At 41.7% G+C, this 25292-nt stretch overlaps 1 protein-coding gene across 6 annotated transcripts in view; it reads right to left on the reverse strand.

Moving 5' to 3' along the window:
* KCNJ15 (potassium inwardly rectifying channel subfamily J member 15) overlaps nucleotides 1-17578 on the reverse strand; it is a 41805-nt gene extending 24227 nt beyond the window's left edge. Inside the window, exons 1-2 of one of the 6 annotated variants that reach the window (XR_012160915.2) lie at nucleotides 17449-17578; nucleotides 12259-13939 (exon numbers count right to left, since the gene is read on the reverse strand). The gene's annotated coding sequence lies outside the window, so the exon portion shown is untranslated. The other 5 variants (XR_013636392.1, XR_012160914.2, XR_012160913.2 and 2 more) reach the window with 5 other exon arrangements.
* Between the last annotated feature and the right edge of the window lie 7714 nt (nucleotides 17579-25292).

A 25292-nucleotide genomic window follows, 5' to 3' on the forward strand; every position in this document is an offset into this window, starting at 1 on the left:
AGGGAACTTGAGAAAGTCTAGCTTTGATCATTGAAGAATTAAACTGGATATTACTTTCATGTTCTGTTGAGAAATAGGTTTGTTCTTTTTTCAGAGGTCCCCAAATTTATTCTTAAAACTCTACAAAATTCAACAACTTGAGTAACTATATTACATTATTTTTGTCTTAACTTTTCCAGATGCTAAAAAGGTCAGAAGTTACTTTGATGTTTTCCAAGTCATCTGCTTTACCAGAATAGCAAATATGACCCTTCCCCAACTACCTTATTATGTCACTACTAGGTGTTTGGTTGACAAGAATAACTTTTATTTATCAGGCTTTTAATGGCTTCATAATGTGTATCACAGAAGAGAACAGAGAAACATTTAAATTTAAACATGAGAGCTGGTTGGAAAGTGGGGTTTTTTTCCGCTGAAATTTTCAGTGAAAACAAATTATAACTTTTCAGATAAAAATTGAAAACTAAACCAAAATATTTCTAGTCAAAAATGCTATTGCAGTGACTAAGAGGAGCTGTAGTTTGAATGTCTCATGTTTCTGTTCTCTTGTACAGGCTAGGCTCTTTGGTCTCCCTTCTTGGGGAGGGAAAGTAGTGCATCATAGGAGTCCTGGTCCATAAAGAAGAATGGGGTCATGAGAAAACCAAACCACATCCCCACCATGAGACACACAGCAGCATTTCTTGAATCAAATTGTTTCAGATTTCAACTGAAAACATTTTGGTTTTCAGGTGTCTGTTTTTGGATGAAAAATGTAAATTTTCCATCAAAATCAGACACTTTTAATGAAAGATTTTGTTTAATTGAAATCCCAATTTTTTGATCAGCCCTAGTAAACAGCCATCTGTAGTCTCATTAAGTGATAATCCTATATAAAGGTAGCTCTTATTCTATCATGAGTTGTTAAAGAGAAGTGAATCTAACAAGGAGTTCTGAAGCTTGAGTTGAAAGGTACTGTAGGCTACAATACTACATACTATTACAAATCAATAAATGTAAGAAAATCGTTTCTTGTTTCTACTACATAGCACACTATGAGTCACCTACTCTTGGTGATAGATAATAATAAAAAAAGACCCATGAGCATTAATTTGCAGTAGTATATTTCAGTGGAATCTGTTTGTAACCACAGTGATGGATTAAAGACAGATCCAGTCCTCACACTCCAAAAGGGCACAGACCACTGTGTTTGCATTATGGATTATGCAAATGATACAACATTCTGTCATCTTGACGCAAATATAACATCAATCCAATTCATTTGTCCCCATGTTAACAAAGTGGCACCCCTGGAAAACCCATAATTTACAAAAGGAACATTTTCTGTGGGATATAGCATCCCTTGCTTCATTCATTAAATGAGTAAAACTCCTCCCTTTCTGTTGGCAGCTAGACACTACAATATAGCCAAAATCCTTCCCTTCCTCTGTGAACCCACTGCCCAACTCTGGTTCATTAGCTAGGTGTTTTCTAATTTGCCTACTGCAACCGCATGTTCTTAGCCCTTCTCTACCTTATGGCCTAGCCATCCAAAGTGCTGATGCAAAGATCATTTTTCTCTCCCATTATTCTGACCACGACTTCCTCTTTCCTCAGTACTTGCACAGCCTTCCCTTCCATTACTGCACAAAAGCATAGCTCACCTTCAAAGTTTCCCATAACTCTGCCTTCATCCACTCCTACCTGGCCTCCCACTTCTTCTGATTCACTTCTGACTGCTCCTTTTGTCTCCTTTGCTGATATATCACCTTGAGATTTTTCTCCTACCACTTCATGTGCCTGGAACAGCCTCCCAATTAACATATATAAAATCCCATCTCTGGCTGCTTTCAGAACAACTTCTCAAAACACATCTGGTTTGATGAAGTATTCCAGCTATAGTAGCTACATGCCACCCTATGTTTGCCTATAGAGTACCCGTATCTGTTGTTTGTGCTGTATCATGCTCCACTTGTGCTGTTAGATCTGCAGTTCTTCAGAGCAGGGATTCTGGTCTTTGACAGCAGCACTGTACAAATAATACATTCAAATTATGGACCACATTTAGAGATTACAAGTGGCTTAGTAGCTTGGAGGTATGTGTATTGCTTGTGAAGACAAATGACCTACCTTCAAATTCCACAGAAGCCCCATCAGGTGGATGGAGATAGGGCTCCTATAGGACTTCAGCCTACATGAGCTAAATGTTTCTTCTGACCTTCACATCTGTGAGTTTAAGTTATATATCTGTAAGCAGGTGTAAGTTATACACAAAGGAGGCAGAAGAGAGGGACAAGGAAAACAACTAACTGAAAATATAAGGTGTGGGGATGTATCTTATCCTTTTGATGCTTTTCCTGCCCCAGTTCACCCCCTCTTCCATCTCCTCTTCATGTAAACTGTACCACCTTAGACTCTCTTGTACTGACTTACTGATGCATAACTTACATCACTGGGAAGAATGCAAAAAAAGCAAACCAGTGTTGGCATTAAGACAGAGTAACAGACAGCAAGACCTGCCTGAATAATTCAGATGGACTTTCAGGACCAAAGAGTCATGGAAATAAGGGATAAAAAAGACCTGTTAAACCATCTAGCTCCATCCCCTACTGAAGTGTAGTCTCACCAATCTAACGCTGTACAGGACTCGCAGCTCCCTAATCCATGATGAGATCTAGCTACACTTGCAAGTTAAGAGTGCATTAAAGCAGCCCCTGGCGCCCTAACTCCCGGTGTGTCCATACTGGCAAGGCACGTAGAGCGCCCGGACTCTGCAGCTGGAGCACTCCTCGTAATCCACCTCCACGAGAAGCATAACGCTTACTGCGTCCTGGCTGAAACGCCTGGGTGTCAGTGTGAACGAGGTGTTGCATTACTGCACTGTGATTGTCCTCCAGAAACGTCCCATAATCCCCTGAAGTCAAGTGGCCACTCTTGTCATTGTTTTGGAATCAGCTGTAGGAATGCGGATATCCCCTTTCAAAGCTCTGTTTCTGACAGCCAGCATGCTTATCTGCTCTGGGACAAAGCAACCATTAGTGTGGAATGCTGCTGCTGTGAGAGAGAGAGGCAGGGGGGTCTGCTGACACACTCTCAGCACCTCAAAACACACTGTCTCTCCCCCCACATACACACAATATACTCCCTGTCACATTCTACCCCTCTCCCCCATTTGAAAAGCACACTGCAACCACTTGCATGCTGGGATAGCTACCACAATGCACTGCTCTCTGTTGCCTTGCAAGAGCTGCTAATGTGGCCATGCCAGTGTGCTTGAATTTGACAGTGTAAACACATGGCAGCGCTTTCCCTGCTGCGCTCTCCGAAGGCTGGTTTAACTCCCAGGGCTCTACATTTGCAAGAGTAGCCATGCCCTTAGATGAATTTACTTTTAAGGTGAGTGCACAGCTGTTGAAAGACTATACTCAAAGAGTTGTAATCAATGGTTTGCTGTCAAACTGGGAAAGTGTATCTAGTGAGGTCCAGCAGGGGAGAGTCTTGGGTCTAATACTACTCGATATTTTCATTAATGACTTGGATAATGGAGTGCAGAGTAGGCTTACAAAATCTGCAGATGACACCAAGCTGGGAGGCGTTGCAAGCACATTGGAGGATGGAATTAGAACTCAAAGTTACCTTGATAAACTGGAGAATTGGTCTGAAATCAACAAAATGACATTCAATAAAGACAAGTGTAAAGTACTACACTTAGGAGGGAAAAATCAAGTGCACCACTACAAAAATTGGGAATAATGGGGTAGGTGGTAATACTGCTGTAAAAGATCTGGAAGTTATACTGGATCACAAATTGAATCTGAGTCAACAATATGATGCAGTTGCAAAAAAGGCTAATATTCTGGGGTGTATTAACAGGTGGGTTGTATGTAAGTCACAGGCTCTCCTTGCACTGGTGAGGCCTCAGCTGGAGTACTGTGTCCAATTCTGGGCACCACACTTTAGGAAAGATGTGGACAAATTGGAGAGAGTCCAGGGAAGAGCAACTAAAATGATAAAACTTTTAAAAAACCTGATTATGAGGAAGAGTTAAAAAAAACTGGGCACGTTTTAGCTTGAGAAAAGAAGGGTGGGAGCTGATAGTCTTTAAATATGTTAATAGCTGTTAGAAAAGGACTGTGATCAATTTTTTCTCTGTGGCCACTGAAGATAGGACTTGAAGCAATGGGCTTAATCTTCAACAAGGGAGATTTAGGTTAGGTATTAGGAAAAACTTTCTCAATATGAGGATAGTTATGCTCTGGAAGAGGCTTCCAAGGTAGATTGTGGAATCCCCATCAATGGAGTTTTTTAAAGAAAGGTTGGACAAATACCTGTCAGGGATGGCCTAGGTTTACTTTGCCCTCCTTCTGCACAGGGCAGGTGGACTTAATGACTTCTCAAGGTTCCTTCCAGCTCTCATTTCTATGATTCTACATGTATGCAACTCCAAAAATGGTACTGACTGTTTTTAGTAGCACATTTCATTGTAAACGCATCCAATTCCCTGTCCACTGTCAACCCTACATCTTTTGTAACATCACTTTGATCTTCCAAAATTGTATATGTTTCTTAATTCTACCATTGTTTCTTAGTGACACTTGCATTCCCTGAGAATTAGCCAATAACCAATAGAAAAAGAGACAAAATTAGAGCCATACACTGTCACCACAAGCCTCTGACAGATGTCTTTGTCTTTCGTCTTAACATTTTCAAAGTTACTGATCACCCACAAATTCCACTGATTTCAACCTGAGGTCTGGATGCTCAGCAGATTCTGAAAATCAGGTCCATTGTTTTCTAAGGCTGAGAAACAATAGTCTGTTTGTTGTTCAGGCCTTTTTTATATATTCCCATGTTAACCTTTCAGCTCCTACAGCCTGTGTTTCTAAGCAATGTACTTTAACTGATGTTTTCAGAGGTTATTGCCCTCTGTGGCACTTTCACCCTTGAACAGTAAAAGTTACTGTAACAGCTTAAAATGATTAACTAGTTTCATAAGACTGTCTAAAGTATCTAGAAGTAAATGGTTTGTTTTGTTTTTGTTTTCTAGCTATTATTCAGAAGCTTTCCAAGAGAAATGGGTTCTACAAAATCTACAGAGAACCACTCTTGGAAATGTAAGTCTACAAAATCATGACTACACTCAGCAAAAACAAAACTCCTTTACAGGATACTGTTGGAAGATATATCATTGGGACTGCTCCATTGAACTGGTTTCTGCACTCCACTAAAGGACAAACAAGGACAAATGGCATCAGGGTAGTATTTTCAAGTTCTCCACCACACAGGAGCACTGAATATGATGTTGCAAAATTGATGCAAACATTATTTTGAAGCCTTGAAACTCAAGTCACAATTTGTCTATTTATATTGGAAAGAAATAAATCAAGACCAAAGGGCAAATTTTCTGTTTCAGAAAATCCAAATTTACTGTGCAGTACATTCTTCAATTGCAACAACACTCCTGAAAAGGGATGAACTCAAAGGGCCACATATCCTCAAATCCTGTAGTCACACTCACACTATTGTGTACGGGAGATGCAAAAGGGAAGAGAAGTATGTAGCTTTAAGTATGTTGGTAGAATTAGTTCAAGAAGAGCAAGGATATGAAGAAAAATAAGAAACTGTTGGGGGGAAAGTAAGCATAGTAAGCACAACTGCACTATTGTGTTTGCCTTTTAATTTATTTGAAGTTGAGTTTAGTGCTCATGAATTCTAGCCGACTGATCTCACCGGAGGCAAAGGCCTGAATCTCACGTGCACCAAGAGCTCTTTACACCACTCTGGCAGTGTAAAGGGACCTTAGTGGGGATGAAAAAGAACAGGCTGAAGAAAATTGTTTATCCATAGTGTACTGATAACAATGCAATATTGTTAATCTATCAAACTATACTCTTAGCCCAGCAGAAGAATCTGTCCTATCTCGGGGCATCTCCTTCTGCCCCTCCATCCCCACGAACATGATACAGTTCTGTGGTGACCTAGAATCCTATTTTCAACGTCTCCGACTCAAGGAATATTTCCAACACACCTCTGAACAACGTACTAACCCATAGAGACCTTCCTACCAAGACTACAAAAAGAAGGATTCTGGGTGGACTCCTCCTGAAGGTCGAAACAACAGACTGGACTTCTACATAGAGTGCTTCCGCCGATGTGCACGGGCTGAAATTGTGGAAAAGCAGTATCACTTGCCCCATAACCTCAGCTGTGCAGAACACAATGCCATCCACAGCCTAAGAAACAACTCTGACATCATAATCAAAAAGGCTGACAAAGGAGGTGCTGTCATCATGAATAGGCTGGAATATGAACAAGAGGCTGCTAGGCAGCTCTCCAACACCATTTTCTACAAGCCATTACCCTCTGATCCCACTGAGGGTCACCAAAAGAAACTACAGCATTTGCTCAAGAAACTCCCTGAAAAAGCACAAGAACAAATCCGCACAGACACACCCCTGGAACCCCAACCTGGGGTATTCTATCTGCTACCCAAGATCCATAAACCTGGAAATCCTGGATGCCCCATCATCTCAGGCATTGGCACCCTGACAGCAGGATTGTCTGGCTATGTAGACTTGTTCGTCAGGCCCTACGCTATCAGCATTCCCAGCTATCTTCGAGACACCACTGACTTCCTGAGGAAACTACAATCCATTGGTGATCTTCCTGAAAACACCATCCTGGCCATTATGGATGTAGAAGCCCTCTATGCCAACATTCCACACAAAGATGGACTACAAGCCATCACGAACAGTATCCCCGATAATGTCATGGCAAACCTGGTGGTTGAACTTTGTGACTTTGTCTTCACCCATAACTACTTCACATTTGGGAACAATGTATACCTTCAAATCCCTGGCACTGCTATGGGTACCCGCACGGCCCCACAGTATGCCAACATTTTTATGGCTGACTTAGAACAGCGCTTCCTCAGCTCTCATCCCTTAATGCCCCTACTCTACTTGCGCTACATTGATGAGATCTTCATCATCTGGACCCATGGAAAAGATGCCCTCAAGGAATTCAACATGATTTGATTTCCATGGTTTCAACAATTTCCATCCCACCATCAACCTCAGCCTGGACCAGTCCACACAAGAGATCCACTTTCTGGACACTATGGTGCTAATAAGCGATGGTCACATAAACACCACCCTATACCGGAAACCTACTGACAGCTATTCCTACCTACATGCCTCCAGCTTTCATCCAGACCACACCACACGATCCATTGTCTACAGCTAAGCTCTATGATGCAACCGCATTTGCTCCAACCCCTCAGACAGAGACAAACACCTACAAGATCTCTATCAAGCATTCTTACAACTACAATACCCACCTGCTGAAGTGAAGAAACAGATTGACAGAGCCAGAAGAGTACCCAGAAGTCACCTACTACAGGACAGGTCCAACAAAGAAAATAACAGAACACCTCTAGCCGTCACCTTCAGCCTCCAACTAAATCCTCTCCAATGCATCATCAAGGATCTACAACCTATCCTGAAGGATATCCTATCAACCAGTCCTTGCTTACAAACAGCCCCCCAACCTGAAGCAAATACTCACCAGCAACCACACACCACACAACACAACCACTAACCCAGGAACCTATCCTTGCAACAAAGCCCGTTGCCAACTGTGTCCACGTATCTATTCAGGGGACACCATCATAGGGCCTAATCACATCAGCCACACTATCAGAGGCTCATTCACCTGCACATCTACCAATGTGATATATGCCATCATGTGCCAGCAATGCCCCTCTGCCATGTACATTGGTCAAACCGGACAGTCTCTACGTAAAAGAATAAATGGACACAAATCAGACGTCAAAAATTATAACATTCAAAAACCAGTTGGAGAACACTTCAATCTCTTTGGTCACTCGATTACAGACCTAAAAGTTGCAATTCTTCAACAAAAAAACTTCAAAAACAGATTCCAACAAGAGACTGCTGAATTGGAATTAATTTGCAAACTGGATACAATTAACTTAGGCTTGAATAGAGACTGGGAGTGGATGGGTCATTACACAAAGTAAAACTATTTCCCCAAGTTTATTCCACCCCCCCACCCCCCACTGTTCCTCAGACGTTCTTGTCAACTGCTGGAAATGGCCCACCTTGATTATCACTACAAAAGTTCCCCCCTCCCGCCCCCGGCTCTCCTGCTGGTAATATCTCACCTTAAGTGATCACTCTGGTTACAGCGTGTATGGTAACACCCATTGTTTCATGTTTTCTATGTATATAAATCTCCGCACTGTATTTTCCACTGAATGCATCCGATGAAGTGAGCTGTAGCTCATGAAAGCTTATGCTCAAATAAATTTGTTAGTCTCTAAGGTGCCACAAGTCCTCCTTTTGTTTTTGCCTGCTCTATGTTCTTCCACTTTTACTGGTGAAGCAGCACTTCACATGCTGTGCCATTTCAGTCTTTGACTCTCTTGTGAGACTGCCAAAAAGGACCAGTGTGGTGGCAGTGGTTTTTATGGTGTAACATCAGTATACCAGGAACGGCGCTGAGGCCAAGGGCATGTTTCAGATGGGCCACTAAAGAGTGGCCAGATGGAAATCAAAAGTTTCCTGATCAAATACTTATTTCTTGAATCACCCAGTCCCCTGTATTCACTCAGTGAAATGTTATGCAAATGGTGCCTCAGTTAATTTCTTCCTAAGAAAATGAATGACAATTACACATGTGCTAGAACATCTAAGCATCACCACATATACACCAGGGCCAAGGCCTTATTTATATGAGGGACAATCTGACTCACATTTCCACGAAAATCACAGAAATCACATTGGCTTTCTTCCATTATTTCTCATATTTTTTTCCTACGCTGGCTGCTTTTGTAGTTTTGTGTCATGTCTTTTTAGGGGGAAGGGGGCGTATTGTTAATAGATTTAGCATCTAGGAAGTTAGGGCAGATGCTTTTGTGGATGGCTGCAGGTAGCTAAGGCCGCAGGGAAGTAAGGACTGTTTGCTGAGGCTAGAGAATGACAGTGGATTCACCAGCTGAGAGGAAAAGCGAAGATGCTGGGAGTGGGACCAGCCAGTGGTGCATTATAATCAGAGCTTGTCAGACAATTGAGGGGAGGGTTCATGGAAAATGTCAAAAAAACAAAAAAAATTTTCGTTTTCATTGAAATTTTCCACAGAAAATGTCGCCTTATTGACCCCCCTCCCTAAAAGAAACAAAAAACCCAACCAGTTTGGACAAGAAAACAGTTTTGATGAAAAATGTTCAGCCAAACGTAGGTACAATTTCCATGGCTCTGCCGTGACTAAATTTGCCTTTATCTCCCAGGAGCAATTATTCTTGATGTGATGAATTGTGCCTATTGTCCACAAAGTTATCTAAAAATGACAGAGCTGGTGGAAAGATTCAAAAAAATTATTTTTTATGAGATTGTCCAATTTTGTGATGGAAAAAGGGGAGCAAGTTTGATGAAATATTTATGATGTTTTTCCATGTTTTTTCCACCAGCTCACTCTAATCCACTTTTAAGTCAGAAAAGCAACACATACCGCATTTTTAACAACATGCATTGAATTAAATGTGCTGTGTTGTACATTGGTCCATTACAAATTACACTCATTGTTTCAACAGATAGTCCTTATTATTAAATATCCTTAATAAAAAAAGTGTTAAGTTCAGATAAAAAAAGTGTAGATGACAATAAGACTTGAGAAACTGGATGTTTTGTAAAAGCTCTGCTCTAGGAATTATTTCGGGGAATTTCTATGGCCTGTGCCATACAGGAGGTCAGACTAGATGATCACAGTGATTCCTTCTGGCCTTGGAATCTACGAAACTAGTGAAGAGGAACAAGCTGTGATTTAATCTGGTATGAAGCACTTGAGTTGAAGCTGTGGAAACAAATTGAATCTAACCAGGTCATACTAGTGTGCCATTGCTGATCAACACCTTATCACTTTCGATTTATAAAGGAAGTTTAAAAGCTCTGTCTACCTTTTACACTTATTTAAAAATACCAGGCATACAGCAAGTCCAGCTGCCAATCCTCACTACATAACAAAAGTAAACCAGCCAAGCTTTTAAAAAAACAAAACAAAAAACAGGTGAAAATATCTCACCCTTCTCAGCTGCTAATCCTCAGGTGTCCCCATCCCTCCCTAAAAGCCAGAGGGAGAAAAGAACTTTGTAGCATGTCCTGAAGGTCAACAAATTGGGCTCTTTTGAACCAAGTGGGGAGCAAATTCCTTAGGGACCCTCCAGGAAAGTAACACACCCGCAACTCCTTTGCTCCAGCTTGAGCACCTCTGCAGGTTTCAGCTGCAGCATCTGTGGAACAGGCTAAGGAGGCGGGAGGAATCTCTCAAATAGGCATCTCCTAAGCCATTTACAGCTGCATAGGCCAAAATTAACATCTTCAGTTCCACAAAGAAATCCAAAGGATGCCAGTGTAGTTCCCAGAGCACCAGTGTAATATGGCATCCCATGGTGAAATGTACAGGGAGGAAAAAGATATTCTTAAGACTTAGGGTATGTCTACATTACAAAATTAGGTCGATTTTATAGAAGTCGATTTTTAGAAATTGATTTTATAGTCGATTGTGTACGTCCCCATTAAGCGCATTAAGTCGGCGGAGTACATCCTCAATACCACGGCTAGCATCGACTTACGGAGCAGTGCACTGTGGGTAGCTATCCCACAGTTCCTGCAGTCTCTGCTGCCCATTGGAATTCTGGGTTAAGCTCCCAATGCCTGATGGGGCAAAAAGATTGTCGCGGGTGATTTTGGGTACATATTATCAGTCGCCTCTCCCTCCCTCCATGAAAGCAATGGCAGACAATCGTTTCGCACCTTTTCCCCTGGATTACCTGTGCAGACGCCATACCATGGCAAGCATGGAGCCTGCTTAGCTCACCGCTGCTGTTGTGAACATTGTAAACACCTTGTTCATTATCCTGGAGTATGTGCAGAACTGGGCTAAGAGACGCCAGCATGAGGACAATTGTGATGAGGACATGGACACAGACGTTCCTGAAAGCGCAGGATGTGGCAAGTGGGACATCATGGCGGCAATGGGGCTGGTTGATACAGTGGAACGCTGATTCTGGGCCCTGCAAACAAGCACAGACTGGTGGGACCGCATAATGTTGCAGGTATGGGATGATTCACAGTGGCTGCGAAACTTCCGCATGTGTAAGGCCACTTTCCTTGAACTTAGTGAGTTGCTTTCCTCCACCCTGAAGGACAGGAATACCCAGATGGCAGCTGCCCTGACAGTTGAGAAGCAAGTGGTGATAGCCCTGTGGGAGCCTGCAATACCTGACTGTTACCGGTCAGTCGGGAATCAGTTTGGAGTGGGCAAGTCTCCTGTGGGGACTGCTGTGATCCAATGTGTGTTTCTCCAATGCAATCACTGACATTCTGTTATCACGGGTAGTGACTCTGGGAAATGTGCATGTCATAGTGGATGGCTTTGCTGCAATGGGTTTCCCTAACTGTGGTGGGGCAATAGATGGAATGCATATCCCTATCTTGGCACCAGACCACCTTGCCAAGCAGTACGTAAACTGCTAGGGCTACTTCTCAATGGTTCTGCAAGCACTGGTGGATCACAAGAGACATTTCACTGACATCAACGTGGGATGTCCGGGAAAGGTGCATGATGCTCACATCTTTAGGAACTCCGGGCTGTTCGAGCAGTTGCAAGAAGGGATTTACTTCCCAGACCAGATAATTACCGTTGGTGATGTTGAAATGCCAATAGTTATCCCTGGGGACCCAGCCTACTCCTAGCTCCCATGGCTCATGAAGCTGCCCACAGGCAGCCTGGACAGTATTAAGGAGCAGTTCAACTATAGGCTGAGCAAGTGCAGAATGGTGGCAGAATTTGTCTTTGGACGTTTAAAAGCTTGCTGGCACTGTTTTCTGACTAGGTCAGACCTCAGCGCATCCAACATTTCCATTGTTATTGCTGCTTGCTGAGTGCTCTATAATATCTGTGAGAATAAGGGGAAAACGTTTATGGCGGAGTGGGAGGTTGAGGCAAATCACCTGGTGGCCCATTTTGAGCAGCCAGACACCAGGGCAATTAGAAGAGCATAGATAGAGCTCGACCACATCAGAGAGGCTTTGAAAACCAGTTTCATGACTGGCCAGGCTACGGTGTGACAGTTGTGTGTGTTTCTCCTTGCTGCAAACCCGCCCCCTTCATTGATTTTAATTTCCTGTAAGCCAACCACCCTTCCCCCTTCGATCACAGCTGGCAAAGGAAATAAAGTAACTATTGTTTTAAAACCAAGCATTCTTTCTTTATTAATTAAAAAAAAAGTGAGATAACTGACAAGGTAGCCCGAGTGGGGTGGGGTGCGGGAGGAGGGAAAACAAGGCCACATTGCTTATTGTAGCCACACTACAAATCAAAACTGTTCAAATGACAGCCTTCTGTTGCTTGGGCATCCTCTGGAGTGGAGTGGCTGGCTGTCCGGAGCCTCCCTCCCCCTGCGTTCTTGGGCATCTGGGTGAGGAGGATATGGAACTTGGGGAGGAGGGCAGGTGGTTATACAATGGATGCAGTGGGGGTCTGTGCTCTTGTTGGCTTTCCTGCAGCTCCAACAGATGCTTCATCATATCCCATTTGCTCCCCCCCCCATTAGCCTCACCATCGCCTCCTGCCTCTGCTCTTTGCACTGACTTAATGCTTTTACGGCCTCTGCCACTGAATGCCTCCATACATTCAGCTGCACCCTATCAGTGTGGGTGGACTGCATGAGCTCAGAAAATATGTCATTGCGAGTGCGTTTTTTTCGCCTTCTAATCGGTGATAACCTCAGGGACGGAGATGATGGGGGAGCATAGAAACATTTGCACCTGGGTGGAGATAAAAAGGGAGAGTAAAATGTAAGATGATACATTTCGAGTACAAAAGGGAGACTCTTTCACAGCGAATCATGCAATTTACAGCAGACAGCACATGTGCTTTAGGTACAAGGTCGCATTTTCCCTTTTATATTGAGCACCTGCCGGTATGGTGACACATCACACACAGCTGGGCAACAGAATTCGGTTTCCAGGCAGCCATGGTAAGCCAAAGGGTACGCAGGGTTGGCTTCTTACACCTTCATAACATGCGGGAATGGTTTCAAACTGCATCACCCTCCTTTCCCATAGCAAGCAATACTGGCTGGATTTGCCGTTTAAAAGGAGGGGCTGCAGTTTTGGAGTGGATGTGCAGTGCATCCTTCCTGCCATCATGTGGCTATTCTCCGGGATGATCCCTTTTAGCCAAGCGCAAAAAACCCAGCATGAACGGGGTCCTTTTACTGTTCCCTTACAAAAATTCCCCTATTTCAACCAGGTGATCATGAATGATATCACTCTCCTGAAGCTGACACAAAAAGATAAAGACCGAATGTTGCTTGAATGCAACCAAAACCCAGGACCATTCGCTGCCATGCTTTGTGCTGCAATGATTCCAGACTACTTGCAACTGGCTTGGCATGGTAAAGTGTCCTACCATAGAGGACGAAATAAGGCAGCCCTCCCCAGAAACCTTCTGCAAAGGCTTTCAGAGTACCTCCAGGAGAGCTTCATGGAGATGTCCCTGGAAGATTCCCGCTCCATTCCCAGACACGTTAACAGACTTTTCCAATAGCTGTACTGGCCGCGAATGCATCAAGTCTTTAGGGCAAATCAAACATTAAACACTATTGCTTTTAAACCCTGTACTGTAGTTACAAATGTGCACTCACCAGAGCTGCCTTCTCCAGCTTCAGGGTCGGGGATCCCGCCTTGGGAGGGTATTGGCTCCAGGGTGATGAAAAGGTCCTGGCTGCCGGGGAGAACGGATTCACCACTTGCCTGCTGCACGTTCTCCTCCTCTTGCTCCTCATCCTCATCCACAAAATCCTCCTGCGTGTTGCGTGAGACCTCCCCCCTTGCAGGTGTCCACAAACAGTGGTGGGGTAGTGGTAGGGTCCCCCCTAGAATGCCATGCAGCTGATCATAGAAGTGGCATGTATGGGGCTCTGACCTGGAGCGACCATTTGCCTCCTTCGTCTTTTGGAAGGCTTGCCTGAGCTCCTTAACTTTCATGCGACACTGCTGTGTGTCCCTGTTGTAGCCTCTCTCCACCATGCCCTGTGCGATTTTGGCATATATATTAGTATTTCTTCTTTTTGACTGGAGTTTGGCCTGCACAGATTCTTCTCCCCATACAGCAATCAGATCCAGTGTTTCCCTTTTGGTCCATTCTGGAGCTCATTTGCGATTCTGGGGTGACTGCATGGTCACCTGTGCTGCTGAGCTCATCTCGCTGACCAAACAGGAAATGAAATTCAAAATTTCCTGGGGCTTTTCCTGTGTACCTGGCTAGTGCATCAGAGTTGAAAGTGTTGTCCAGAGTGGTCACACTGGAGCACTCTGCGATAGCTCCCGGAGACCAATACCAACGAATTGGGTCTGCATTACCCCAAATTAGACCCAGCAAGGTCTATTTTAGTGCTCCTCCCCTCGCTGGGGACGAGTATAGAAGTCGATTTTAAGAGCCCTTTAGGTTGATGGAACGGGGTTGGCTGTATAGACACATTCATTTTAAAATCGACCTAACACGGCTAAATTCAACCTAACCCCGTAGTGTAAACCAGGGCTTGGTGACTTTACAATCACAGAATTTCCATAGTTTCACGCAGGTGGGAGGATGGGCTTTACCTCATCACTCAGCCTAGTGGACCCTGGAACATCTCAGGTGATCATCTTGCAGAACTCAGTAAGTCTGAACGGAGCACCTGCCCCTTCATGGTATTCCTTGGCCCCAGCATTGCTCCACTCTATACCTGAGGTGTAATCATGGTCTCACTGAAATCAGTGGGAGTTTTGCCACTGATTTCCTGGAGTCAGGATTTCACCCTGGACCATAACTACACTCCCTGAAGTGGGCAAATATGAGCGGAGCTGAGTTTTTCAGAAACTAACTCTGACCCCCCCCGCAATTGCACAAGAGTTTCCATTGGCCACTAGGGGAATTATGATACACAGAGCCATCCTTTCTAGTTTTGCTCCCTTTCCACCTGGCTATGTCTTCCAACTTAGTGAGCCTCAAAATATGTGCTGTCCATGCAATGGACTTTCACATGTTCCTGGGCAAGGAACAATGCTGCTGATATTCCTTCCCCCTCCCATATGAAGAATTTATCAGCTGGTTTGGGCTGGTATGCGTTGCATTGAATCCTATGCATGTCTAGATACCGAGAGAATCATTTGGCCTTTCACTTTAAACTCATATGCAACAGTTATAAGAGTGCTGTCTTTTTCAACTGTGCCATTTACTCCGATAGTGCACACTCTTGTCTTAGCTCCAAGCCTTTTAACATATTAGTAGCACAGATATACAGAGTTCTGAGGTGATCCTGGAGTCTGTAGTAACTTATTCAAGTAACTCATGAATGCTCTTTCACGCCAGTGAGTTAGGGACATCACAGCAGGAAGGCAGCTTTCAAATACTTGACATTTAATGGATTCAACTCAGATTAGAGATTTTGAATTTAACTGTTTGAGGGTCCAGTCAACGTTTTCCCTAATTACATGTATATTTTTACAGGCAATAAGATAAAGATTGCCTGACCGCGACCTCCCGACAAAATAAATACAAACCCATCAACCCACAATTCACTCCAGTTTTTCCACAAGCTAAAAGAATCCAAGTTTATTTCAAAATGTCCTGAGGTTCAGTGTGCAAAACGATTAAGTTTAGTTTTTTGGTCTCTACCTGTACCCAAAAAATACAGCTGGTCTCTGCTACTTGTATGTGTCAGGAAAAAAAACAGGGGTCAGAGCACTTTTTGTAAAATCTGTGCAAACCCGAATTTCAGCTCCAATCAGTATTGCGAGCGGATGACGTGGTTGTTTTTCTCCTTTGCATGAGCAACGGAGGTAAAAAGCACTATTTGTTTTTACTTGAAAGGCTATCAAAAGTAACGGGACTAAAATGTTAAAAGAGTGAAGCCCAAGTCATCTGTTGCATTTTTTGTCTCTAGTCCATGCCTAATTTACCCACATGGAATTCTTTTGGAAGTTTTGGTCTCCTCAATGCTCCAGTTTGCAAAAGTGATGCCAGTTTGTAATGTACGACCAACTGCACTAAGTCATGTTTTGAGCCTTTCTTCCCCACATAAGCTGGTTACCAGAGAGTGCAGAGAGCCCAGAGCAACATTTTACAACAGAGAAAAATAAAGCCGTTTCTGTAGCAGCTCTCTGTTTTGAAAATGCCCCTGCTGCCTCCCTGCTTTGAAAGAAGAAATTGTGAGTGATGATATCAAATCAGAATTAAAAAACAAAAAAAGTTGAGGTTTAAGGTGGGCACTCGGACACTAAGATGAAGAGGCCTCTAGAAATGCCTATACATATAAGCAAAGTGAAGTGGAGAAACAATGTTAGTTATAAAGATCATATAACTCTCCATTGTTCATGTAGAAAAGCTAGTTTTGTTGCATTTTCACACCCTACATGACATGGGAAAAATAATTTAACTACAAATATGTTCAAAGCAGAAATTCTACAGGAAAAATAATAGTGGGAAGGTACAACTAAGCTAAACAGAAGTAATGGGGAATTTGCAACTCAGATGGGAGATTCTGATTGTTGACAGTAAGTCATACTCGTTATACACTTAAGGAAGAAATATAAAGACACCATCCAGGAGCTGGGGGAAAGTGCATCGTGCTCTCCAAGTCAGAATTGTTTACATTCCTATACCTACCACAGAACACTTACAAACCCTTATTCAGATATGCACCAAAGGTTTTTAAATGTTTTGGTCTAGTTTCCCACTGTGGAAACAAAAACTGATTTCCCCACTGGAAAAGGAGAAATAACTGACTGAAAATTAACAAAAGCAGATTTTTAACAGAACAAAAATCATTAAAAATGTCTTCAGCAAAACACCATAACAGGAAAAGTCTTCCAAAGATAACTCTTGTATTATCCCCTAAGAGACCAAAATACTACCCCCCACTTTAAACATAATGTTTGGAATATTGTATCAATAGGAAGAATAAAACATAACAGCTTTTGCTGCACCATCACTAAACTGCTTTGTAGTTCTATTTTTCACATGCAGACATGATCTAATAAGCAGATTTTCTCTTGCAGATAGTTTCTGGAACAATACATTATTAAAATAGTTAAAATAGGACAAGAATGGACTCATTAAGCTTTACTTGAAACACAACGTTTTCAAACCTCTCTTAAGCACATATGCATTTTTTTTTTTAAACCGATGACTTCTTCTTACCTGTGAAAGATCAATGTTCAGATTCCTTACTAGATGTTATTGTCATGACAGGTCAAACAACTCTTTATAAAAGAATGAGTCTCCTTTAGGTACAGCATAACATATGTATGTTTTAAACACTCCTCCTCTATTCCCCTAAAAAGTCTTCCTTAATTCACTGTCAGTCAAAAACAAGTTGGTAAGAGTCTGAGTTGGAATTACCTGAAGGAGGAAACCGGAGAGAGAGGGAAAGGAATCTGAGAGGAGATTCGGTGATGTCAGCAGTATGTCTTAAGGAAATCTAGAGTTGAGCCCAGCAAACTTTATAACTACAATAGCACTCAACAACCCAGTTACGTGGTAAGCAAATACCTGCTTAAAAGGAAACTGATGTACTTTTAAAGAATGTCAGTTAATCTTTGAAGAAACTTTAGCCACACTGAGCAAAGTCCCTCAAAGGCCTTCTTGCCGAAACAAATAAGCTTTGCACATGTGAAAAAAAAAAAAAAAAAGAAGAGACCCAAAAAAAAAAAAGTCAACATTATTGATGATCCCCTTCCTTCTGGCAAAAAGGAGACTGAAACCCATCTGAAATGAATTTATACCAGGACTATTTTAGCACACTGAACCATAACAATCATGGTCATAGCTGAAATCCCTGAACACTAATGTTTCCAAGCTGGTTAGCCACAACAATATTTCTTTTTGATGACTTATTCTGAGCTTTCCTGTGGGCCATTTCTTCTGTTATTTACCAGATGCAGAAAATAAAGCAAGGTGGTAGAGATTTGATTTGGGGAAAATTTGGATGCTTCTGAATGTGAAGAGTGAGTGGTGTAGGTGTTTTGCCATACATAACCCTTCTGAAGTGCCTTAGGTGCTACTTTCTTGTTTGATGGGATTCCCAGAAGTAAATCCCAAAAGCAGAAATGCAAGGGAAGACATTACAGCACTGGAAACACTGATCTGCTGGCTCTGGGATATTGTTCTCTGACATACATCCTCCCAGATGCATGGCTTCACGGAATTATGTCACAGCAAGCCAGTCCAATGCAACAGATCATAGAGACAAGCAACCATAGAGACTTCTGAGGGAGCACTTGATGCTAGATTGATCTTGCCCCCTTTAGTGTTGAGGTGCAAGAGGTGTTTTAAGTATGGGTTTTTACTAACAAAATCACAACCATCTCACTTCAAAGAAAACACACTAACAGAAACGAAAGCTCTTTTTTCCACAGTGGCGTTGGTAAACAAACAATCATGTCATCGATATGCAACCATAGGAAACTAGAGGCCTGGAATTCTGCCTTCATGTGGTTAAGTATGTAGGCATTTAGGCAGTTCCAGCAGGCAACAGCTGTTTTAAATTTAGAAGGACATAAGTAAGATGTGATTTTATCTCTTTGTCGAAGACAAACAAACTTCACACCACTCACACATACACTCCTCCCCCAATTCTTAGACATGTGGCACGGAGTGTCCCTTTATTAATTATTATGAGAGACGGAGCTGGTAGCTACCCCTGTATTTAGGTTGTCTAGTGCCTTGCATTATAAAAAGAGTCCAGTGACCTTTTTTTTGAGATGCTGTAACTTTACCTTTGTTTGCAGCAGGCCTTTGGAACTGGGCAGGGATAAAACCCTTGAGCTAGAGAAATTCCATTCAGGGTTAGCTGAGCTATGAATGATTAAAATTGCTATTTCCCGGCTCTGACTTGTGTTCCTCAGGAAAATGGTGGCAGCTTGCTAACATAATAACAATGTGAATATACTAAAGTGTCAGGCCCACAGTGCCACTAATGCAGCACACGCTGCACTGGGAAAGCCTGGTAGCTGCCAAAGCCAGTATAATGGTGGGTGGGGTGGAAAGAGAGGCAGACTGGGCTCTCATCAGCCCTTGCACATGGTTTCAGCATCCTAGCCTCCCTCTGTGGATATCAAATGGGGCAGCAATTCCTCCAACTCCCAGACAGTGAGGAGAGAGAAAGAGGTGGCTGAGCTCTCCCACCAATCACACCTTAGACCCAGAACATGCACCAGCAACAGATTTCCTCTGAGGTAAGAGCCTTCTCCTGCTGTTAACTGATGCAGTTAGCCTTGTATCTCAAGTGCAGTAGGCTGTACTGCAGTGCTGAAGGTTCAGAGTTCACACCCTGTTAATGATGCATGATGATATATATCTACCTTTTCCCTTCTTAGAAAAACCTAGAAAATTACTTGCAAAAAGTTATGTTAAGGTTGCAAAGTTAAGCACTTGAAAATTAGGAAATGCCTGTTGTACAGTTGCCTGTGAATATTTATTCAGACCCTTTGTACATATGTGCTATGATACAGTCTTTAATTACATGAGCTACTACTATTTCTCCCACAGGATGCCTGCCTCATTCAGTGCACAAAGTGGTAGAATTAAGGGTCCACAGGTAAATATAAATCTGACATTTCCCAACTTTTGCATGCTTGACTTTGCAACTCAAATGCCTTTCTCTTAATGTAGCTTTTTCTGCGTAATTTATTATACACAGTGCCCATAGCATGCAAGACCCTTTACAGAGAATTGTCAATACAAGATCCCTGTCTTAAAGCACTTACACTGCATGTAATGTCTTTTACTGTACCCCAGTGCTATGGCTCACATTTAGAACAATGATAGGGAAGAGTATAACATCCCAGAAGTTCAGTTGTTTATCTGTAGTTTTTGGATCTATAAATTTGGGCAGGAAATCTAATGATAATAATTTACTTTCTCGTGGTATTTCCAACTCTTACACTGTTTTTGGAGAGAGTCAAGTAGGGAAGAGACAGAAGAAAACAAAAATTTCAGGCAGAAAATGATTCAGACTTGCAAAAAAGTTTTAGTCAAGGTTCAGTTCAACATGTGTCTGCATGCATCCCAAAGGGGGAATAAAAGTCATAATGAACATTTGAATTTTAGCTTTTCCCTATCACAAATATGTCAGAAAAATGTTTTACTGTCTCTCTGAAATAAAAATAAAGATACACATTTCATTGCACAATTTTTTCTAGGTAAATATATATAGGAATTAGCAAAAGTTGTGTTACAATTTATGATCATAAACAAGTGCAGAAACACATCTTGACCAAAATGCATCTCTAAGTTCTATTTCCTAACAAATAAAAAAATTCTTAAATCTTTAATTACATGCATTAATTAGAAGTTTCAGGGTCACTGGGTGGGTTAAGCAATGGAAGAAAGAGGCTACTTCCACCTAAAGAGGATAGATGTGCTTGAGCCATGAAGTTCAGACCTGAAATTATATTTGAATCTGGATTCAAAACTCTCCCAAAGTTTGGGGGAATTTAGATCTAAGATTTTGGCCCAGCTCATTACAGAAATAGGAGCAACTATGCACTGCTCGGATCCTGATCAAAATGTCCTGCAAAGGTATTTGAATCAACGAGTTTGAGTGAGGTCCACATCTAATTATTATTGAAGAATTTGGGGAGAAGAAAAAACAAATTTATGGTGCATCTCAAAAGCTTGGAGCAGCGGAAGGCATTGTTTCCAAGGGACAACATGTTCTTTTGGAAATGCTGGAGCTATTTTTGGTGAGCTGGTAGACTGAAACCATTGACTTAGCCGGCACATATTGCCTAAGACACCCACCTAAGTAGGCAGAGACCAGTTGGTCAGGCTAACCTCACAGTATGGTTCACTCTCCTGAAAGTTGCTTGTGCTGAAGAGGACAGTTCTTGGGATACTACTGAGCACCTTAGAGGAAAAATCCTAGCTATGTATAGCCAATACAACCAAAACTATTCCTTTCAGCATAACAACTTTTCACACACACAAAGAACTAAGCTCAAAATGCATTTTTATCAATCACTCTAATTAAATGAGATCTGATTATTTAATATGTAAAATCTACATAAAAAAGCCAATTTCCATTCCCATTTAAAAAATGGTAAGAAAATACACACTGCACTCTATAAATGATATTTTAATTAAAAAAACAAAAACAAAGATGCTAACTTGAAACTTCTTTTTAGATTCCTGGGCTAATTAGAAAAGTCTACAAACCCAGATCCCTACTGACATTCTATTCTGCAAATACTCATGTATCGCTTTCCAAACTATAAAGCTTGATTACAAAAGATCAGTAGAAATTTGTCAGAACTGCTTTTTCCACTACAAAAGTCAGTTACCCTTTTTAAAAAACCCCATTGACAACTGTGTACTCTCTCCTTAGTATATTTTCTTTCATTATTTTTAAATAACCTTGTATTGTTTGCATACTTTTCCTGAGATTAGAGATTTTATTTGTAACTATATCTAATTTTGAATCAAACTGGCAAATCTGTTTCTTAATGACTGAATTGTTGATAAAGTTAGATGAAGAGGTAGCGGGGATATATGTTTCAACTGAATGCGCTGTTTCTAGGGCAGTTGTGAGCAATGTGACCATGAAAGGAAATGAGGCCCCACTTCTGCTCCACTGAAATCAGTGGTAAAGCTGTCATGGAATTCAATAGTACAGGATCAGGTATTGAACAAGAAGACATCCTCTTCAGTGTCACTCCCTCCCATTTAGGTATCATCATGGTCGTCACTGCTCTCCACTTCTGTGTCTTCATCTTGCTTTTGTCATCTCTTTGAAGATGTCACAGAAGTCCACACTAGGGGGATTGTACCATGGTATAGTTAAAGCGATACACTTTGTGTATGTAGACAAGCCCTCCTTCGCCTGTCTCTTAGGGTGAATGGGGATGGGAGACTCAGGTGTTGGTTGGCAGTTGGCAATGATATGCCTGTAAGAGTACATAATTGGAATGGGCTTCTTTTCCACTTGAAGAGCTTCACACACTGAAAGATTTTGGTGGGATTATCAAAAGCATCCACCACTGGCTTAACTGCTCCTATTGAAGTAGACTGTAAATTTTCCATTGACCTTAGTAGGAGGAGAGTTACTCCCACCAACTAATGCCTTTGAAAATTCTTTCCTTTTTATCAACTAATTTTATTTTACCAAGTGAGCTATTGCTGAGATGGTTCTTATCAGTGCATGGTAAGGAATTTGTTTGTTTTTCCACCTGATTGGTCGTGTTATCAGAGCAGCAACAGAAGTGATATCTTGTTAGTTACGTGAAAACTTCCATTGTAAACCCAGTTTAAAAACTGGATTTAGGACAAGCTTTTCAAAAATGGACATTGAAAGTTAGGTTTCTACATCCTGAAGTTTGGTCCCAAATGACAGAAATATTCATATATTTCAGCTCATGATGTCAGGACTCTCAAAACATTTCGCAGGATGGCTGTAATCTCATGATGACAGCTGTTCCTATGAATTTGTGGCTTCAGTTTAATTAAATAAGTTAAATTAAACCCTTCTAGTTTTGATTGTGGCCCAGAACCAAGACTGAAGGGCTAGATTTACATGCAGGAATTCAAATACAAACAGCCTTCAAGCCCCAAATTGGAAATTTTAAAAGGCTTAGATTCAAGAAAGTATTTTTTTCGGCCTGATATGTTCATGCAGCTTCAAAGCAGCCAAAATTCACCTCACTTGCCTGAAACTCAAACATGTCCCTTTCTCAAGACGCTTCTGGTTAGTGGCTGACTGGTCCATCTGCTGTATTTTGACGTGGGAGGACAAAGTGAGCTTTCGCTGATTACACACACAATATCCCTTCAGGGGAACAGATTGCCCACCTGCTTGTAACATACTAACCTACACAGAGGCTTCACCTACACCCCTTCTTTCCTTCCTCTTAGATCAGGAACAGAAGGATCCAAATGATTCATCCAGGTCTCTCAGGCTGTGTCTATACTACACAAATGCTTTGTGCAATGGGGCTGAAAATGAAAAACCTCTATTGAGGTTTATTCCCTAGGAGGTCATGATATCTACCTCTCAAACAAGGAAATCGCTTCAGATTGATGATCCTAAACACTGAGAAATACCTTTATCACTTTTGCAATCCAAGGATGTTCAAAGGAGCCCTGCTTTGGAAAATTAGTGCAAACAATGGATTAATTTAATTAGAAAATGGTTTCCATGGACCAGCAATATGGGACCTGACCCAACATCCACTGAAACCAGTGGAAATTCTCCCACTGAATTCAATAGAGTTGTGTCAGGCCTATGGGGATTTGAGCATCAAACCATGGAATTAGTACAATCAGTTTCAAATGCCCAGAGATAAGATTGATTCTCTGTAAATAGAACTAAAAAAACCCAAACCAAACCAGTGCCTCATTGCATTCCAAATGTGTATTCCTGGAAAACAGCATCTTGAATAAACATTTGAGAATTCTTCATCATCTGACTGTAATCAAAGGAAATGAAATCTGTGTTTTTGCAAATGTGTTACTAAGAAAGGTTTCAGAACTGAGCCTTGAGAAAACTACTGAGGTTGACAATGCCTATGAAATTTTATTAAAAGTCCAAGAAGTGATGGTAATAAAGAGAAGACTACACATATCCTGTACCTCAAATCTGGTACAATGATTATCTATCTCAGAGAGATCTTTTTATTTCTACCATGGAAAAAGTTAAGAAATGCCCTTGGAAGGTCACAGAATACATTTATTTACAGATGTAGCTAAAATTACTCAAGCTTAGGAAATAATCTATAGAAATAATAATCTATAATCTTTATCCTGCTAAATTCAGAGTTGAGAAGTGCTAAAAAAATTCTTCCTTCTAATTAAGTTGGTCCAATAAAAGACATTACTTTGCCCACCTTGTCTCTCTAATATCCTGGGACCCACAGGGCTAAAAAAACACTGCAAACACTAAGAGACAGTGCTTTTCTTCAGAAGAAGATGTGATAGTAGTTCCTGGCCACACCTATTATCACTATAGTTGCAAAATAGTTTCCATTATAACCCTCTGTTTTCACATGCTCAAACATTGCAAAACGTTGACCTTTGGGGCTTCATTTTTCCATAGTTGCTCTCTATCCTGAAGGTGAATTCTTTTAGAAAGTTTGAACAAAATCCTTTCAGAGACAGAGGCTATTGTTTTCAGGCAGTCGCTGGGATAATTTGCCTGAGGAAGATTGTACAGTAAGTTTCAGAGTAGCAGCCATGTTAGTCTGTATCCGCAAAAAGAACAGGAGTACTTGTGGCACCTTAGAGACTAACAAATGTATTAGAGCATAAGCTTTCGTGGGCTACAGCCCACTTCATCGGATGCATAGAATGGAACATATAGTAAGAAGATATATATATATACACATACAGATAAGTTGGAAGTTGCCATACAAACTGTTTCAGAGTAGCAGTCATGTTAGTCTGTATCCGCAAAAAGAAAAGGAGTACTTGTGGCACCTTAGAGACTAACCAATTTATTTGAGCGTAAGCTTTCGTGAGGCTAATTAGTTAAGATGAGCTATTATCAGCAGGAGAAAAAAACTTTTGCAGTGATAATCAAGATGGCTCATTTAGACAGTTGACAAGAAGATGTGAGGATACTTAACTTAGGGAAATAGATTCAATACGTGTAATGACCCAGCCACTCCCAGTCTCTATTCGAACCCAAGTTAATGGTATCTAGTTTGCATATTAATTCAAGCTCAGCAGTTTCTCGTTGGAGTCTGTTTCTGAACCTTTTCTGTTGCAAAATTGCCACCTTAAATCTTTTACTGAGTGGCCAGAGAGGTTCTTGTCAACTGTCTAAATGGGCCATCTTGATTATCCACTTCCTGGACACTACAGTGCTAATTAGCAATGGTCAAATAAACACCACCCTATACCGGAAACCTACTGACAGCTATTTCTACCTACATGCCTCCAGCTTTCATCCAGACCACAACACACGATCCATTGTCTACAACCAAGCTCTACAATACAACCGCATTTGCTCCAACCCCTCAGACAGAGACAAACACCTACAAGATCTCTATCAAGCATTCTTACAACTACAATACCCACCTGCTGAAGTGAAGAAACAGATTGACAGAACCAGAAGAGTACCCAGAAGAACCAGAAGAGTACCTACTATAGGACAGGCCTAACAAAGAAACTAACAGAACGCCATTAGCCATCACCTTCAGCCCCCAACTAAAACCTCTCCAATGCATCATCAAGGATCTACAACCTATCCT

This window comes from Lepidochelys kempii, chromosome 1 (assembly GCF_965140285.1).
Source record: "Lepidochelys kempii isolate rLepKem1 chromosome 1, rLepKem1.hap1, whole genome shotgun sequence".
NCBI lineage: Eukaryota > Metazoa > Chordata > Testudines > Cheloniidae > Lepidochelys > Lepidochelys kempii.